At 35.3% G+C, this 12,708-nt stretch overlaps 1 long non-coding RNA gene across 1 annotated transcript in view; it reads right to left on the bottom strand.

Moving 5' to 3' along the window:
- LOC134730424 (uncharacterized) overlaps positions 1-12,708 on the bottom strand; it is a 365,450-nt gene that overhangs the window by 86,323 nt on the left and 266,419 nt on the right. The gene's annotated exons all lie outside the window — the stretch shown is intronic.

Genomic DNA, 12,708 nt, shown 5'->3' with positions numbered 1-12,708 from the left:
TTACATTTTTGTATGGTTTCCATAAACAATAACTATTTCAATAATCAAAAAGACTACTAAAGTTCTTTTTATTGTAGGAATGCTGAAATGAAACCATTTTATAGTTTTACATATGAGAGTGGTGCTGTAGATAGTAACAAATTATTATCATCCATTTGATTAATTCATAATGCATGCCACTTAAAATAATGGGATTGCTACAATGGTCTGTTATCATTCTTTCAATTAAACATGGAAATAATACATTTCACAAGCATCAAAATTAATATTCATTTGGCATTCTATCAAATTACCTCATAATCATTGTGAATTTCTCAATTAGAACTATAAACCCTTGTCTTACTCAGAATAATATTAACAGAATTTTTAAAACAAAAGTACAAAGCAGGTCATTTAAAACACATCTGTTATAAGTTTGATAAGTAATCATTATAATTAGTGCTTTTACTGAAGATTTTACTGGAGGAGTTCAGTTTGTTTTTGATTTAAAAGCCTATCTAGAATAGGTATGTTACTATTAGGCAAGTTTAAACATAGGGAATTTAATATATGACCAAAAGATAACAGGATTTGATTCAGAAGGATATAGTCAGTAGTTTAATCCTATTACATTTTAGGTATAATTTAACCCAACCACCCAATTTTATAGATGAAGTGATTAAGATGTATGATGTGTGTGTGTGTGTGTGTGTGTGTGTGTGTGTGTGTGTGAGAGAGAGAGAGACAGAGAGAGAGAATGTGTTTGTATAAATTAATTGGCTAACCCAAAATACAGCCTAGTTTTCCAGAGTACCAAGGCAATAGCAAGGTTCTTTTATTTCTGTACCCTTATCAAAGAGGCTGAGAAAGGTGACATTAGCTTAGAAAAAAAAAAAAAGAAAGAAAGAAAAGAAAAAGAAAGAAAGAAAAAAGGAAAAAAGAAATCCAGTGCATTGTCTTATCATTAGCCATTAGAATATGGAACTTGGTAATTCCCAAGGTTACACATAATTCATATCTGACATTCATGACTATAGGAATAAATGTCCAGTAAACTGCACATAAATCATTGTAAAATAACTCCTTCACACATTAACAATTAGAGTGGTAGTCAAAATGAAAACGATAAATTCAAAGTCTTGACTTAGCATATAAGACCCTGAACAATCTGGCTCCAACCTAATTTCTATTGCTTATATAACTAAACAAATCTTTGCTCTAATCAGTAAATTTTCAGTTCAATAAACATTTATTATGGTTGCCTACTATGTGTCTAGAATTGTTCCCAACATTAAGGATGGCCCAAGAAAGAAGGCACTGTTACTGTCTTCAAGAAACTGAGCAGGATGGAGAAACAAATATTTCTCTCTTCCTGGAGGATGTTAACTTTATGATAAGAAAAAACAAATAATTGAAAAAGATAGTAAGAGCTGTGACAAACATCCCTCCTATGGAAAACATAAAATGGAGTTAACCCAGGCATTAAAGAGATAATACAAGATTTGAATTTTAATTAGTGAGATCTGAGATGGGTATTCTAGACAAAGGTCACCCATATTTCTCCTAAGGTTCAGACCCATTTACTGAATTGCCTCCTCCATGCTTCTTAGATGTTCCATAGTTTCATTAAATTTAATATACTATAATTTAACTACCTCCCATTTTTCCGAAACCTGCATTTCTCCCTGCTAAACTCCTGAACAAGCTATACATCTGATTTTATCCTTCGCTCCTTTGCCCACATACTTTACTTCCCTTCAACCACAAGATACTTCTAATTCCACCCCGAAATCCATTCTGTAGGCCCCCGTCCTCGCTATCACTAATTTTTTCAGGGCCCCATCATAGTTCACTTGGATGACTGCAACTACAGTAGGTCTCTAGTCCCTTAATGTTATCATTACTCCATCCACTTTATGAAGATAGAGTAACATTTTGAAAGGAAAATATGAACATGTCACCTCTTGCATAGAACCCTTTGATAGTTCTTCATTGCCCTGAACTGTATGAGCACTGCTAATCTCTCTACCACATCTCAGACACCAGCTCTGCTATCTAGCAATGAGGAAAGTGTCTCAGTTCCTTCAACCCAATGTTCTCTTTGCTTCTGGGGTCTTCTATATCTATAGAAGGCAAGAGGTAGCCAGTGTATAGCATGGCAAGAGACGGAGCAAGAGGGAGAGAGAGGGGAGGTACCAGACTCTTTAGAACAAACAGATCTCACATGAACATAGAGTGAGAACTCATTCATTACTGTAAGAACACCACCAAGCCATTTATGAGAAATCTGTTCCCACAATGCAAACACCTCCCACTAGAGCCACTGCCAATATTGGAGGTCACTTTTTAACATTAGCTTTGGAGGGGACAAAACATCTAAATTATATAAACTAGATTCAAGGATATTATATTTTTAGCAATTTTGAATAAATAATTTTTGAAAGCATGTGATATGAAGCAAGTGCAATTCTCACAAACCTCTTATCTCCTTCACCATCTTATTAGAGAAAGTCTCCAAATCTCAGAAGACAATTTTTGAGTATTGCTGCAGAGCCTACATTTTACCCATTTCTTTGACTAGAAAGAAAATTAGAATATTCAGCAGAGTAAAAGTGGTAGAAAAAGTTGTGATTACCTCCCAATTGCCCTATATCCCCAACTGCTATTCACTAAACAGACTGAAATCTCTCTCAGCTGCAAACCTCAGGAAGTAAAGAGATATGTCAGGAAAACGCTCACATCCCATGTACCCACAGTAAATTTTGTGTATGGGAGAAACAGAGAGAACCATCTTGGAGAAGAAAATCAATTCTCTCTTAATTGGGTGTTCTAAGAGGTTAGAACACTGAATGAAGGCTGGGGCTTGGTTAGATCAGGAGATTAAAAACAATGATTTTAGTATAAGTATCAGTTGACCTAGAAGGAGGGAAGTAAGAATATGAGGAGGAGAGTTATAATTGTCTTGTGCTGATGAGCATGTATGTATCTCTCATATGTAAAAGCATCTGATGCATAGATGACTCTTTACAAATACCCATTAATCATATTCACTCCCACAATACAACTTTTTGTTCACTATCTAAATGCATTTGTATGTGTTTGGCTATGTTAAGTACTTAAGTTATATTCTGCCAACAGAAGTATAACATAAGTGATATAAGGTTATAGATCTAGAATATTCCAGAAACTAAGAATCATTTCACTCCCTGTGTATCTTAAAATGCTCTCTCTGTGTATGTAAAAAGAATCCTAAATGCATCTGTTTTGTTCTGCTACCCACTGGCACTAGCACTCAGGAGAATCATGTAACTTCCTTAGATCTTATATGTAAAATGAGGCACTTCATTATTTCACTTATAAAGTTCTATGTGCACACACCTAATAAATTTATCACGCTCATAGAACAAGATGTGCTCATGATAGAGATGTGAAATCAGCTTCATACATCGTGACATGTTCATAGTATCAACTTTTAAGTGTTGTATGTAGATTTATTTTTGCTTGTAGCAATAGTACAGTACCCGCACCTTTAAAATAAAGGGGGTCTTGCATTGTTATATTCTTAAAGCCAACTAGTTAAGATAAAATTAATGAACTTTTAACTGTATTTGGGTAAAATTAAAATAAATATAAAATTATAAGGAGTTGTTCACATGTCTCTTTTCTGGTTAAGCATATCAATTTTCAGACAGGCCTACTGAAAAGCTTGAATTTTTTTTTCCTTGCCCAGTCTTTAAGATTACTGGTTCTGACTGGCGTAATATCATACATTTAACTGCAGTATTTGTTGAATTAATCAATGGATAATGAGCAGAATACACTACTTTTACACTAACAAGAACAGTTTTACATTTTTTCTCCTTCAAACTCTGCAAAACTATATGTTCAAAGATAACATATCTCAAAAGAAACCTTTAAGAGTTTTTTTGTTTTTTAAATTGATCTAACCCTAAGAATGCATTCAATTGGCCACTGACACTCGTAAGAGTATGTTTAAATGTTAATTATCTCCTCTTGATCCTTGATATTTTTTCTGCATCAAGAATGGGTCAATGCACACTTGTATTCATAGAGTCTCTCTTTGAGTGATTCATTGATCCTGATATGTTTTGGATTCTAAGATAAGAAATTATCAAATATAACATTAATGTGTTTATGACATTTTTGGAGAAAAGAGGCACTAATTTTTTTAAGGAAGAGTGTACACTGATTCTAAGAAGGACTCACATTTATAATATGTGTAAATATAGGAGGAAAGACTGTGACTTAGAAAAAAGGAAATATATATATGCATATTTAATTGTACAAATATGTACATATTTTCCATCTGTATGTAAATGCATATATATATACACACACATATATATACACCATGTTAACAGCTTCAGACACAACTTACTTCTTTGAAGTTTTAGCATTTGATGCTTAAAATAACTAACCTAGGAAAGGTAGTTCAACAGATTGAATTTTGAGAAAGAAAAGAAAAATTAGGGTTGCAGATTTTAATCCCAGATCTGCCACTTCTTTCTAAACTATATGGCCTTGGCAGGTTACCTAGTTTATCTTACCTAGATTCCTCATTTGTGAAGGTTATATTAATAATATTCCATATAGTGTTGTTATGAAATAATACATAGAAAATTCTTAGGATAAAGAATGTATGATGTAACTGCATATATAGGTAACAAAATTTTAAATTGGATCTTTTCTCTTTCTGTTTCAGCTGAGGCCTTTGAGATACTATATGAACTGCTCCAACATTCTGAAGAGAAGGTCTGGATCATTTAAGTAGGACTTGCAAAGAAAGTGGCCTAGATCCTTAGCTGAGCTGATCACTTACCTCAAACCTATAAAGAAGTGGAGGGGCCAAGAATAGGTGTTGGATGTCAGCGGGAGAGTTTCATCAAAGAGCTGTCAGTTTCATCTCAACCTTACCCTCCAGGAGAGGTAAGATGTCCTCTGTCTCACAATAAATGAGTTTGACTTTTGGTCCTGGGCATCTGTGGTACTGAGAGCTTAGGGCTGGCTCCATGCTTTAAAATATGTATATGTGAGAACTGCATGAACTCGCCAGTGCGGAGATGAAAAAGAAAGAAAAAAGTCAGGAAGCTCCAGAAGCTTTCTACATTTCCATTTGAGATAAGGACAAGGATGCCTGAATGTTTTTCTTGAAGAAGTGAACAAATGGAACAGAAATCTATATTTTACCTGAGAAAGGAAAGAGAGTGCATAACTGTTTCTCATGAACCACAGTGAAGTTTGAGAGCATAGGCTCAGAACCAACTCAAATCCTCTATACAAAGATTGCCTGGAGAGTCAAGGTGAACACCCCTCCCATGCACACACCTGCCAACACACACACAAAAGACAGAGGAAGACTACAGGATTGCAAAAGGAGAGAGAAGGAACACAAGTGGCTAGCTGAAGGAAAAGTATTGCTTAAATTTGGGGACCACTGCAGAAGGTTTCCAATAGCACTCCAAAAAAATAGGAGGCCACATGAATCATAATCAATCCCAAAGGAATCCATCATAAATACTGGTCACAGCTGGAAGTAACCAATACTCTATTGGTGTCTGTCCTTGTTCATGTACTTGTCTCCCCACCACTCCAATCACTGAAGCTGAGTCTCTTGGGTGGTGTGCAAAGGAGATCGAATCCAGCCAAGTGACAGGATGAAAGAGAATCTGACCACACTCTCCATACTTGCCACAGGATTCCAAGCTCAAAGGGTCCTGTAGTGAGAGAGGAGTGGCTCTTTGTTTTTTTTGTTTTGTTTTGTTTTGTTTTAAGATGGAGTCTCCCTCTGTTGTCCAGGCTGGAGTGCAGTGGCGTAATCTCAGCTCACTGCAACCTCTGCTTCCTGGGTTCAAGCAATTCTCGTGCCTCAGCATCCCTGAGTAGCTGGGATTACAGGTGCCCCTCACCACACCCGGCTAATTTTTGTATTTTTAGTAGAGACAGCAGAAATGGGGCTTTGCCATGTTGGCCAGGCTGATTTCAAACTCCTGACCTCAGGTGATCAGCCCACCTCGGCCTCCCAAAGTTCTGGGAATACAGGCGTGAGCCACTGCACCCAGCTGAGAGGCTCTTCTTAAATTTTAAAATATTTAATTGACAAATGAAAATTATATGTAATCAAGGTACACACATGATGATTTAATATGCTTGTACATTATATATTGACCATCACAGTGTAATTAACATATCCTTCACCACCCATAGTTACCATTGTGGAGTGTGGTGAGAGTTGAGGACACTTATAATCTGCTATCTTAACAAAGTTCAAGTAAACAATACAGTATTAGTAACTAAGGTCACTATTCTATACATTAGATGCCCAGAAATTATTCATCTTATAATAAAGTTTGTACCCTTTGACCAAATTTCCTGAGCTGCTCTGTGCTCCCCACCACGCCTGTCAACCACTATTCTGCTGTTTGCCTCTATGAGTTTGACTTTTGAAATTTTGGAGGTTTTAAAGATCACTCTAGTCTAAACATAAACTAGCCAATTCAGTAACCACTAGCAGCATGCAACCACTTAAATTTAAATTTAAAATAATTAAAATTAAACAAGGTTAAAAATCCAGTTTATCAGTCACACTAGCCAGATTTCAAATACTCAATAACTACTTGCAGCTACTTTATTGGACAGTGCAGATATTAAAATTTTCTATTAGACAGCACTGGTGCCATATATATTAATCAGTGAACTGAGAGTTTGGTTATTTGTTACTAAAAGTTATCAGAAGACTTTTTTTTTTTTTTTTTGAGATGGAGTCTGGCTCTGTCGCCCAGGCTGGAGTGCAATGGCACTGTCTTGGCTTACTGCAAGCTCTGCCTCCTGGGTTCAGACAATTCTCCTGCCTCAGCCTCCCATGTAGCTGGGACTACAGGTGCCCGCCACCATGCCCAGCTAATTTTTTGTATTTTTTAGTAGAGAGGGGGTTTCACCATGTTAGCCAGGATGGTCTTGATCTCCTGACCTCATGATCCACCTGCCTCAGCCTCCTGAAGTGCTGGGATTACAGGCGTGAGCCATGGCACCTGGCCTATCAGAGGGCTTTTGTTATTACCTGAGAGTTGGCAGATAACATGATTGCACAGAGTAGGATTAAATGGCCCAAAGAAGAACAGAGTGGTTGATCTGATTTCACTTGATGAGTCGCAGCTCTTCAGTGCTCTGTTTCTACACCCAGGTAAAACTCGTTGCCTAAGCAAAAGTATTGATTATTATTGAAAATAATACACATCAAATGTAGTGCCTGGGCATCTATTGGGCTCCATATTCAACTTTTTCTTTTCTTGGAAAATTTCGGGTAGAGTGAGGGAAGAATATAAAAAAAATCCAAGGAAGTCATTTAAACCAAATAAAATGATAACACTTGTGATACTCTAAATGTGGATTCTAGATTTTAAAAATGAATGTAAAAATAAAAACACCACCAAAGTGTTATAAATATTGTAAAAAATTTGTGGGGTTGAAAATTTGAAAATTACTTATCAACTTATTTCTTCAAACTTTTGTAAACTTTATTCCATTTTTAAGTCTTATAGTAATCACTAACATGCATCATTTAGATGCTTGAAAATATTCTTGGACTCTCGTGTGTTTTGTAATAACAATCATAGTTTTCTTTTTAGTCATGTGCATAACCTAGAACAGAAGGCAATTCAATTTAGTCTCCTTACGAGATATTTGTTCTCTTTTTATCCATTACTTTCTTAAGATTTAATGTGACATATTAAAAACATAAAATCATATGAAATACTTTATCATAAACACCAACCTACAAAAAAATTTCTTAGTACATTACTCCATGGGGAAATAAATGTAAGCTTTCTGCTGAAAACAGATGGCAAGCTCACAAATAGTGCTTTTGCAGGTGTTTTATATGGGAATAATGTTGCTGTAAGTCTCCAGAAAAATGATAGCATATTAGTGCTAGAGACACTAAAGCACTTAAAGTCCGATCACCCCCTTTGACAGTTGTGGAAATTGAGGCCTGTTGCCACTTTCCTCGGGTGGCAGCATAATCGGAGAATTAAGAACATGGATTGGAATTGAAGAAACTAAATCCGTGCCCTGACCCTGGCCCATATCTACTGGGCAAATTTGAGCAAGTAGCTTAATAGCCCTAGGTTTCAATTTCTTCCCATGTGAACTTAGAATAATAATGCCAAATAATATAATTACAAACTGATCAATTTCTTATGAGACAGATGATGTTCGCAACATACAATTTATGGTAGCAATCATTTTTTTTCTCCTCCATTACTACTTTAAATTTTTCTATAATTACCCACTTAAAGTCACAAGACAAAGTGAGTGAAGTCCACAGCCATTCACTTTCCTCTGTTGCCCTCTGCTCAGGGATCCCAGGATCTCAGTACTGGCAGCAGGAGTGAGCCCTGCTGAACTATTTTTCCCAAATTAAGCCTTTAGCACCAGAGTAGGATTAGGAAGGGAAATTGAGGTGGCGTCCACTCTCAGCTACATTTGCTTCTAGAATCCTCTTTCACATTTTCCTGCCCCCAGAACGGAGGAAATTCTGCCCTTCTCTCAGTCCCAAGTCCTTTCCCATTTCCAGAACAAGTGAAAATTTTTTCAGGGAAAAATACTCTTTCTTATACATGAGTTTTGTGTGCAGGATTTTGCATATAGACTATCCTTGGAACAGTCAAGGGACAAACTGGAAACAAATCAATATGCACAGAGCAGGAAACTAGAGGATTTTGAGACTGAACCAAGAACCACTCACTACAGTGTATAGCCTATGTTGGGGAAACAAATGGCTATAAAAGAGGACACTGGGGCTTTTCTAAATTTAGCTTCCAAAGTACTTAACAATTCCAGGCATACTTCAGGCAATCATCAATAATTAAAGTAAAAGGTAAAAACCTGTCAAATAAATGAGAGAGTATAACCAGACCCATTATATTCTGGATAGTGCACAGGGATCTAACTGGGCTAGGTATTAGACTTTAGGAAAAAGGCCCTTGTCCTGAAACTATAAAATTTATGTGCTGCATGACAACGGGAGCACTGGCCTTTGTTCTATCAGGAGCTGGAGTCCAAGTTCTGCAATTAGAGTTTGTGTCATGCGAGCCTTCACCTCACCCTCTGTTCTTACACCAGCAGTGAAGTACAGCTGGTCTCCATCCCTTGTAGATTTTAGTTCTAAAATGACCTGTTCTTCAAGGACATCCCAAAATCTCAAATGAAGTGTACAAAAATAAAAAATATATAATTTTATATTTATGCAAGAGAGAAATATTTATATAAATATGAAATTATATTAATTTAGATAATTTTATAAATCATATTTTATAATTATAATTATTTACTTTAATTATCAATTATATTAATTTTATGAAGAACTATTTAAATTATAAATTTATATATACATAAAGAGAGAGAATTGAGATTGGATACCATCTCAACTCCCCCTCTTAGTCCTACTCTGGTGCAAATATATATATATATATATATCTTTAATTTTTTAAAATTTTCAAATCCAGTATCTACATAACATTGCCATTTATTTCTTCAGGTAACAAAAACATAATATCAACCAATCACACATTTCCCATACTTTGATTGTGTTTATATTCTGAGGCACTTTGAAGTAGCATCATTACTGAAACACCAGGGGTTTGTTCCAGGCCCTGCTGCTTGCCACACAGAAAGCCAATCACTGAGACAATGAGTATTGCCTGGGAAGAAGGCTTTAATCAGGTGCTACAGATGAGATGGGGGAACAATCTCATATCTCCTCAACTGACTGAAATTAGGGGTTTATAATGCAGTGAATAAATGTAACTATGTGCAGGAAAACAGCAGTTAGGGAGGGATAAGGAAGACATGTTGGTCAACAGGAAGCAGATAATCAGTTGAAGATTATGACAGGTGAGGGGCCTGGTGACTTATTGACTAGTTTCAGTGATTTGCTAAGTTTCAGTTCTTTGATACCATCTGGGAGGACTGATGGCTATTTTCCTGAGAAAGGAACTCAGATTACACAAATGAAACTTTCTCAATTTTTAATATTGGGAAGGTCAATTTCTATGTTTATTCAGAAGGAATTGTAAAGATCAGTTCTACAGGACAATTGGGCTGGTTTCAGTCTCCCCTTTTCTATTTATTAAGAATCTGGTATCAATTTCTCTGGCTGCTTTATGATGAAGAGAGGTGTTGTGGACATCTCCAAATGTGGCCACCCATGAATTAATGGTTAATCTAATTCTATAGTTTTCTTCTGCAACACAATCTCTCTCTTCAGTCACATAGGAATACAATATTCTTAAGGATAAGGCCTATCTTTCCTGATTATTACAACAGTGTAACCATAATACAGTTTTTCCTCATTACCTAAAGGAGAAGATCTGAATCCAATTCAAATTACTGATTTAATTTAATTACCTTGGAAATAAACAGCATTTAAACATTTCTACTCTCACCTACTTTTCCAAATAATAAAATATGTGTGCTATTTCTGTTCTGTAAAATATATGTACTATTTCTGTTCAGAACTTATGAAGATAAGCCTATTTTCTTTTCCAGGAAACTTAAAGCATTTATAGCTCTCTAGATCATCAGAAGTAAGCAAAACCAATCCAGTTTTAAATAGCTGGTGTGTAGTATCATTTTTTGGAGGCTTGACAAAGGTAGCTTGGGAATTTTACATAAATAGAGCAAATGATGAGTTGTTGGAAATGCATAGGAAACAAATGACAATTCATGGAACCAAATACAAGCCTTCCAGCAGAAAGTAAAAAATAAAATAGTGGTTTTATATATGTATATATAAGTGAAACCCAAAGGAGATCAAAGAGTAAACAAATAGAAATTAAAAGCAAAATCAACTAAACAGAAAACTAACCCCAAATTTTTCTCCTACTCAGTTTACCTTAGAGGCTACAGTGTTACCCAGAGTCTAAAAAAGAAAATACAAAAAACGATGAATATTTTGTTCCTGATACATAAATTAACGTCTTTAAGTCTTCCAACACCACATACATTTTGTGCAATTAAGAAGTTTACTTCAAGCACATAACCAGTAAACATTTTAGTGCTAGTACTGTCTATGCAGAATAGCAAATACAGTATGAAACAAAACAATGAAAGCATCTTTATGAAATTTGTTTCCACGGTAAATCTGGCTTTGTGCTTACCTATACTAAAAAGAAATTTTCAAACACCAGCATATTTCTTTACATTATTTCATATTTTACCTTTATCAAGATTAGGAGCTTTGATTATGAGCAATGTTAATTAGTTGAATTTTTCCAATTTTCTATCTTGTCTTAAAGAATGTTTTATTAACTAAACTTTTTCAAGTTCCTATTTTCTCTGAATGTACATGAAGATAAACACAGAGAGAAACAGGAATAAATGTACATATGACTTACACCGACCATCTATGACATGCTTTGACTTTCTATTTTGTCCTAAATTCTTTCCTTTTTGATAACCAGTCATTTTATTTTATTAAAAATTTTTCATAATTCATAATTTGAATAAACAGATAATTTCTGAATTAGATAAAATTACTCCTTTCCTCAATAAAAACACATCTTCTTTAGCACATTTTATATACAGAATTATAACCTTAAATTTTAGTGAAAGTCTAGGAAGCAATAAATCCTGAACAACTATCAGATGTTAGCATTTGATAGCTGAAAACATTCCATAATTTTTTAAAACATGTGTTCCCATATCATAACCCTCTAGTAATGGGAAATGACCCAAACATCAAAGGAACATTAAAAATAATTTTAAGATTTTAAAATTATACAAAAAGTTTCCTTATGGTAAAAGAAAAACTTCAGCCCAATTAAAGAGTTTAATTGAGCAAAGAACGATTTGCAAATCAGGCAGCCTCCCACACCAGAGTAGGCTCAGAGACTCTGGTGCAGCCATGTGGTAGAAGATTTATGGACAGAAAAAGGAAAGTGATGTACACAAATCAGAAGCGAGGTACAGAAACTGCTGTATTGGTTATAGCTCGGTGTTTGTCTTAGTTGAACACGATTTAAACAGTTGGCCACATTTGATTGACCAAAATTCAGTGATTGGCACAAGAGTACAGTATAGTCTGTTTACACTTCTATTTAGGCTATGATTCATGATGTACAGAGAAACTTTTAGGCCAAACTTAAAATATGTAAGGAGGCAGTTTTAGACTAAACTTGATTTAACAATCCCCTCCTTTTGGTCATCCTCTCAAAATTGAGAGGATGACCAAAAGTTCAGTGATTGATGGCACTATCATCATTGTAACTGTACTTATTTGCTCTTGAAACCCACTGGAAAATAGAACTACGGGTTTTGTAAGATGGGAACAAGGACTTCAGGTCATTGTTTTAAAAGGGTTCCAGTAGAGGGTATCTCCTTATGCCGGAACATCCTGTTTACAGAAAAAAAAAAAAAAAAAAAAAACCCTAAACCTGTCTTTTCTAGGATCTATGTGTTTCCTTAAAGTCTTAGTTTGATTATGTCACATTTAGTATAAGTGACTCCATTTTGGTTTGATCTGGTCTTTTGGGGCCTACTGCATGAGCTCAATCCAAAACAATGGCCTCCAATAATTGTCTTTAAAAAATATCCCCCATTTAGTCAAATTCTCCTTAGGTAAGAGTGTGACCAACACTTATGGCCTTAGTGCCACTCTCAGTTACCATCATTTTGGGTTTCCAGTCTCAGAATGTCATTTACAGGTTATGG

Source organism: Pan paniscus, chromosome 4, assembly GCF_029289425.2.
Source record: "Pan paniscus chromosome 4, NHGRI_mPanPan1-v2.0_pri, whole genome shotgun sequence".
Classification (NCBI taxonomy): domain Eukaryota; kingdom Metazoa; phylum Chordata; class Mammalia; order Primates; family Hominidae; genus Pan; species Pan paniscus.
The sequence above is the reverse complement of the archived record's forward strand: the minus strand, read 5'-3'. Positions and strand labels throughout refer to the sequence as shown.